This window comes from Medicago sativa, chromosome 8 (genome assembly GCF_051527215.1).
Source record: "Medicago sativa cultivar Bolivia chromosome 8, Bolivia_mono, whole genome shotgun sequence".
Lineage (NCBI taxonomy): Eukaryota > Viridiplantae > Streptophyta > Magnoliopsida > Fabales > Fabaceae > Medicago > Medicago sativa.
In genome coordinates, this window is record NC_140756.1 from 53,681,707 (window position 1) to 53,689,108 (window position 7,402).

The 7,402-nt window shown below is 41.4% G+C and overlaps 1 pseudogene; it reads left to right on the forward strand.

The window, feature by feature from the left end:
- The first annotated feature begins 732 nt into the window (after window positions 1-732).
- Window positions 733-3,882, forward strand: LOC146899532 (uncharacterized; annotated as a pseudogene).
- Window positions 3,883-7,402: the final 3,520 nt, after the last annotated feature.

Sequence of the window (7,402 nt, forward strand, 5' to 3'; positions counted from 1 at the left end):
TTCGATACATTTAGTGTATCTTAGCAAAGTGGTTCTAGGAACCCTTAACCGCCGTGGCACGTATGTTGTTAGTAAGCCTATAACAAATAGGAAAGACCTAAGACGGGCTATAGCATGCACGACCGTCAAAGGTACAAGTCCACACACGTATAATCAACCGGCAGGTTGTAAAGTAGACACGTGATAACCATAGGATATCCCCGAGGTTATCACTAGCCTAGGGCTAGGAGGAGCTCACTGAGACATTATGTCTCACCCAACTCCTTATTTGTTCAGGTTCACAGGTTGCGCAAGGAAAAGGTAAAGAAAAAGTCTTGGATTGATCGTGGCTTCATGGAATCGTTTTGCTGTAAAATAGAGATGTATATGTTATATTATAAGATGTGTTTTTATGGGTCTTGTAGTTACCCTATGTGTATTAAACCTTTTGGTGTAATAATGTAACATAGTAGCTTTGGATGGTGTTGTAACCGAACTTCCGGCTTAATGTCGTGTCTTGTATTTGTATAATTAATGTATCCAATGCCAGTTTAACGCTTATTTGAATATTCTAGACACTTTCAAATTTAGGCGTTACAATTTGGTATCAGAGCAGGACTTTCCAGATCGTGCCTTGGGTCATTAATAATACAAACCAAGTAGTCGTTCTTTTTGGTGTGTAAGATATTTGTCCTCATTGTTATATTGGTTAAAATTGATCACTTTGACTTAAATATGACAGTTAGAGCGAAAATGTCTGGAGCCCGAAGGGGACGAGGCCGGCCAAGAGGTAATCCGTATGTGGAGGAGAATGTTAATCCTGATGCTCAGATGTGGGCACAGTTGATGCAACAAAACCAACAGATGATGCATATGATGCAGCAGCAGATACAGCAGAACGCTCAGACTCAGCAGCAGTGGGCTGCGAATATGCAGCAAGGTCCGGGTGTTTGTCATCAGCCTCCTCCACCACCACCAGTTGTGGGAAATCCAATTTTTCGAGAATTTAACCGGAACCATCCCCCGGAGTTTGATGGTAGTGGTGAGCCACCTGAAGCTAAGAGGTGGATCAAGCAAATGGAAAAGATTTTTCTGATGGTTCACTGTACCGAGGAAGATAAAGTGGTTTTTGCAATGAATCAATTCCGAGGTGCAGCGCTTGATTGGTGGGAAACTGCTCGGCGTAGAATGGAGAATAATGGGTTGGAGTTGAACTGGGAGAATTTCAAGCAAGTGATGAAGGAGAAGTACATTCCTTTGTCATATAAGGTCAGGAAGGAGCAAGAATTTCTCCATCTGAGGCAAGGTCACATGTCGGTGACAGATTTTACGAAAAAATTTGAGGAATTATCTTATTACTCTACTCACAATGAGTATGCGGGTAATGAGATATGGAAGGTCAATCAATATAAGAATGCTTTGAGGGGAGAACTCTATGCAGTGGTGAGTCAGCAAAGGGTAACATATTATGATGAGTTGGTGCATAACGGCATGGAGGCTGAAAGAGGTTTTGACAAGGCAGCTAGAGAAGGTCCTGGGGCAGGTGGAAGAAACCGAGGTAACTTTGTCGACAAGTATCATGAGAAGCTGAAACCCAAGGGTTCTCCAACTAGGGGAAAGTACACAGGTCCGCCTAAAACTTATCCAACTTGCAGGAAGTGTGGCAAGGCTCATCAAGGAGAATGTAGATCAGGTTCTAATAATTGTTTTGCATGCGGTCAGTCGGGGCATTATGTGGTTGATTGTCCAAACAGAGGAAATAGGGGCAAGGGCGTGAGTACTACGATGAGTAAAGGTAGAGTGTATTCCCTTGATGGTAAGAAGGCGCAGTCAAGTGAAGACTTGATTGGTGGTACGTGTTTTTTTGGTCAGAATCCTGTTAATGTTTTATTTGATTGTGGTGCGTCATGTTCTTTCATTTCATTTCAATGTGTAGAAGCTCTTCAGTTGTCTACTTCATTATTAAATCCCCCTATGAAAGTCACCACGGCTACTGACGGAAGTATTGTCGCGAATTATGTTTGTGAAAATTGTCCCATCACCGTATCTAGTAAGACGTACTATATAGATTTAGTATGTCTTCCGATGAAGCAACTTGATGTTATATTAGGTATGGATTGGTTGTCAGCCAATCATCTGTATATTGGGTGTGCAGAAAAGACTATTTACATGCCAACTAGTAATACGGTGGAAGGTGTAGCGTTGTCAGAACTGATTAAGCACACGTATCAGATGGCTCAGTTTATTTGTGCACAAGATAAAGGTTTTTATGTAATGCTCACGGTGACTCCAGAATCAGACTTAAGCCCCAGTGATATTCCAATAGTTAGTGAGTATTTGGATGTTTTTCCACCCGATATTACTAGCTTGCCACCGGAAAGGGAGACTGAGTTTTCCATTGACTTGATTCCGGGAGCCGAACCTGTGTCGGTAGCACCTTATAGAATGTCTCCTTTGGAACTTAAGGAACAGAAATCGCAATTAGAAGATCTTATTCAGAAGCATTTCATTAGACCCAGCGTGTCTCCATGGGGTGCACCGGTATTGTTGGTCAAGAAGAAAGATGGCAGCATGAGGTTGTGTATTGATTACCGTCAGCTTAATAAGGTAACTATCAAAAACAAGTACCCTTTGCCAAGGATTGATGATCTCCTTGATCAACTTAAGGGAGCGTGTGTGTTCTCAAAAATTGATCTTAGGTCGGGTTATCATCAGATACGCATCAAATCCTCTGACGTGTCCAAGACGGCTTTCAGAACTCGTTACGGGCACTATGAATTCCTGGTTATGCCTTTTGGGGTGTCCAATGCACCAGCAGTCTTCATGGATTATATGAACCGGATTTTCCAACCTTACCTAGATCAGTTTGTTATTATTTTCATTGATGACATTCTGATTTATTCTAAGAATCCGCAAGAGCATGCTCAGCACCTAAGAATAGTGTTGGATATCCTTCGGGAGAAGCAATTGTTTGCAAAGTTCAGTAAGTGCGAGTTTTGGTTATCGGAAGTCAAATTTCTGGGCCATGTTATTTCTCAGGGTGGTGTAGCCGTTGATCAATCAAAAGTTGAGGCGGTTCAAAATTGGGCAAGGCCAAATAATGTTTCTGAGGTTCGGAGCTTTTTGGGACTAGCAGGATATTATCGACGGTTCATCATGCAGTTTTCTCAAATCGCTTTGCCTTTAACTCGACTCACGAGGAAAGAGGTACCTTTTGTGTGGGATGAGGAATGTGAAAGGAGTTTTAGGACCCTGAAGAAGAAGTTGACTCAAGCTCCTGTGTTGACAATTCCAGATCCAGAAAATAAATATGTGGTATTTTGTGATGCATCGTCTAAGGGACTCGGAGGAGTACTTATACAATGTAGTAGCTTATGCATCTAGACAACTCAAGACGCATGAAGCAAATTATCCCGCTCATGATCTAGAGTTGGCTGCTATAATCTTCGTTTTGAAGATATGGAGGCATCACCTTTATGGAACGCATTTTGAATTGTTTAGTGATCACAAGAGTCTGAAATATTTATTTGATCAGAGGGATTTGAATATGAGGCAGAGGCGTTGGATGGAGTACCTCAAGGACTTCGACTTTGATTTGAAATATCATCCAGGAAAGGCCAATGTTGTAGCGGATGCTTTGAGTCGTAAGGCCTTAGTTCAAGCCGAAGTTATGATGCACACTTGTAAGATGTATGAAAAGGTTCGTGATCTTAACCTTGGAGTTACTGATGTCGGTGATGGTATTTGTTTGTATAATTTGGAAGTCTCGTGTGACTTGCGATCAAGAATCGTACAAGCACAAAGTGATGATTTGGAACTTCGGAAACGAAGTGGTTACCCAGAATTCTCTATGGCTACTGATGGAGCAATTTTGTATGAAGGAAGATTATGTGTTCCAAATGATCAAGAGCTTAGAAGATTGATTTTGGAAGAAGCTCATAAAAGCAGTTTTTCAATTCACCCTGGTGCAACTAAGATGTATCAAGATTTAAAGAAAGAGTATTGGTGGCCCGGTATGAAAAAGGATATTGCTGAATTTGTAGCTCGGTGTATTGTATGTCAACAAGTCAAGATAGAACATCAGAGACCGGCTGGTATGTTACAATCACTAGAGATTCCCCAGTGGAAATGGGAGCACAGTACCATGGATTTTGTAGGAGGATTACCCCGTACTCAAAGAGGTCATGATTCGATTTGGGTAATTGTGGATCGGCTAACCAAGTCAGCTCATTTCTTACCGGTAAGGTCTACCTACAAGACATCACAATATGCAGATTTGTTTATTTCCGAGATTGTCAAGCTACACGGTGTTCCTGTGAGTATCGTATCAGATAGGGATCCAATCTTCACTTCGCATTTTTGGAGGGCTTTTAATAAATCCTTAGGGACTAAATTGAAACTAAGCACGTCACATCATCCGCAAACTGATGGTCAATCAAAAAGGACTATCCAAACCTTAGAAGATATGTTACGTGCTTGTGTTTTGGAAGATGGAGGAAGTTGGAACCATCATCTACCTCTGATAGAATTTTCCTACAACAATAGCTATCATGCAAGTATCGGAATGGCACCATATGAAGCTTTGTATGGTAGGAAGTGTAGGACCCCATTGTGTTGGGCTGAGGTTGGAGACAAAAGCATCCTTGGACCGGAGATCATTCAAGAAACGACTTTGAAGATTAAGTCAATTCAAGAGAAAATGAAAATAGCTCAAAGTCGTCAGAAAAGCTATGCGGATCAGAGGCGGAGACCTTTGGAGTTTAATGAAGGTGATCATGTGTTTCTAAGAGTTACGCCTAAGCTGGGTTTGAGAGGTGTTTTTAGAACCAAGAAATTAAGTCCTAGATATGTGGGACCGTTTTTGATACTCAGGCGTATTGGACCAGTAGCTTATCAGTTGGCTCTACCTCCAGCTATGTCGGGATTGCATGATGTATTCCATGTGTCGCAACTGAAGAAGTATGTTCCAGATCTCTTCCAGCCAGTTGAATTAGACTCTATAGAGTTAAGATCAGATTTGACGTTTCAGCCGGAACCAGAGGGTGTAGTAGATCGCGACGTCAAATCTCTCAGGAACAAAGAGATTCCCATAGTGAAGGTTGTATGGAAAGGATCTCCAGATGGTGAAGCAACATGGGAACTTGAATCAGAGATGTTGAGGCAGTATCCATATTTGTTTTCAGGTAAATTTCAAATTTCGAGGACGAAATTTTTTAAGGGGGGTAGGATGTAATATCCCACTTTTATGATACGAAGAATTACTTGTTAACGATAGATTAAACGCGGTTAAGACTTAGGGTAAAATGGTAATTTCTCTTGGAGGGGCTATTTAAGGATTTTTGGTTCAAGAATTTCATAATTTTTACCATTTTCTCTCTCTAGGGTAAAGAATCAAATTCTTCTCTCCCTTCTCTCTAGGAAATCGGTTCCCTCTTTCTCTCACTCTACACAATCTTTGATTTCATCTTCCTTCTTGTGTTAATCAAACCAAGGATGGCTAGGGTTTATGGTTTTGGTTAGTGGCATGTTCAAACAATCTTCTCTTTTCTTCTCTACTCATCTTCTACTCAAGATCCTCTTTTAATCTTCACTCAAACCTTCAAGAAGTTAGTTTTGAAGCAAGGCTAGGGTTTGGTACTTGTTGGTGACAAGTTGGAAGGAAGCTTCACCAACATCCATCTCTTCTCTAGGGTTTTGGACTTAGGGTTTGCTGTCAAGGTTTCCAAGTTGTGGTCTAGATTTGAAGATATTTTAAGGTGAGTTCTAGAGTAGTTCCATTCCATGGGATGAGTGTTAAAGCTTGCAAGAAAACTATATATTTTTCTAGGGTTAATGTATAGGAAAGTTACCCCTTTTATGCCATGCATCTTATACTTGTGAATACTTGCATAATAGCTGATTTACAGGTTCTATATGACTTCTAGTACTATGGTATGCCTTGGGATGCCTTGCTTTGAGGTTTTTGGGTGAAAAATGTCATTTTTACATGTTCTGAACTGTCCTAACTCGCCACGGCGAGCTAGAACTCCGAAAGGGGGGTTCCACTCGCCCCCAACTCGCCTAGGCGAGTAGCTACTCGCCTCCCACACCATTTTACTCGCCATGGCGAGCAGGCAATGGGGGAGACTCCTTGTCTTGTTCGTCATGGGTGGTTAGGGCGTACGCGGGTGGTTCTCTCCGAGCAATTCTTGAAATGGTAACCCCTCAATTCAAGACACCAAGGCATAGTTTCCAAAAGAATGTTTCTTGAATGTTAAGCAAGTATTCATTATGCATAAATGAGCATGGTATACGAGGGAGTTTATTAGATAAGTTGAATGGGCATTATGAAATAGTGAAGTAGGAAATGGAACTAGAGCCTCGACGTAGATGTCGAGAACTAGGATGTAGATCATGATTAATTATGTCAAGGGTAATGAATGTCTTTTATGCTTATGAGTTCATATGTATTACCCTAAGGATCGATCAAGGATCCGAGTTAAAGGGACTTAACTCAAGTGGTTATAGATTAATCATTCATGTATGCCTAAGTTTATGACTAATATGAGTTGTAGGTGTTCGTGTCTCTCGTTATCCACGTTAGGGGGATGCGAGAGGTTCTCGACCTAAGGGGAACGGTTCAAGCCGCAAGGGACCCGCACGACACTGAGGGAGTCCGATGTACGTACATCGGTTATGTATGGGAGTGTACTCGGGGTTACTCCACCCGGGACTCTCCGTAAAACGAATCAAGATTATGTTTGATTGTTCAACCCTAACATAATGATATAATGAATGTATTCATGCATGATTATGATATGATGATAGATATGAGCAAGATATTAAGGATTGCCAAGGACGTTCCTAGGTTACCCTATTCGTCCGGTATAGGTTGTGCCATGATTTAATTCATGTTTAGGCTTCGATACATTTAGTGTATCTTAGCAAAGCGGTTCTAGGAACCCTTAACCGCCGTGGCACGTATGTTGTTAGTAAGCCTATAACAAATAGGAAAGACCTAAGACGGGCTATAGCATGCACGACCGTCAAAGGTACAAGTCCACACACGTATAATCAACCGGCAGGTTGTAAAGTAGACACGTGATAACCATAGGATATCCCCGAGGTTATCACTAGCCTAGGGCTAGGAGGAGCTCACTGAGACATTATGTCTCACCCAACTCCTTATTTGTTCAGGTTCACAGGTTGCGCAAGGAAAAGGTAAAGAAAAAGTCTTGGATTGATCGTGGCTTCATGGAATCGTTTTTGTCACGACCAAAAAACACTAATCGTGACCGGCGCACGAACTAGAACATTCTAGCCCGGCAAGCCTATTGATTCATCTTGACAAACTATAAAATAAAAACAATTCCAATTCGGTTTTCACTTTAAAAAAATTTTACTGAAATTTCGACAGAGTTTCCTCTGTAAATTCAACATTTCC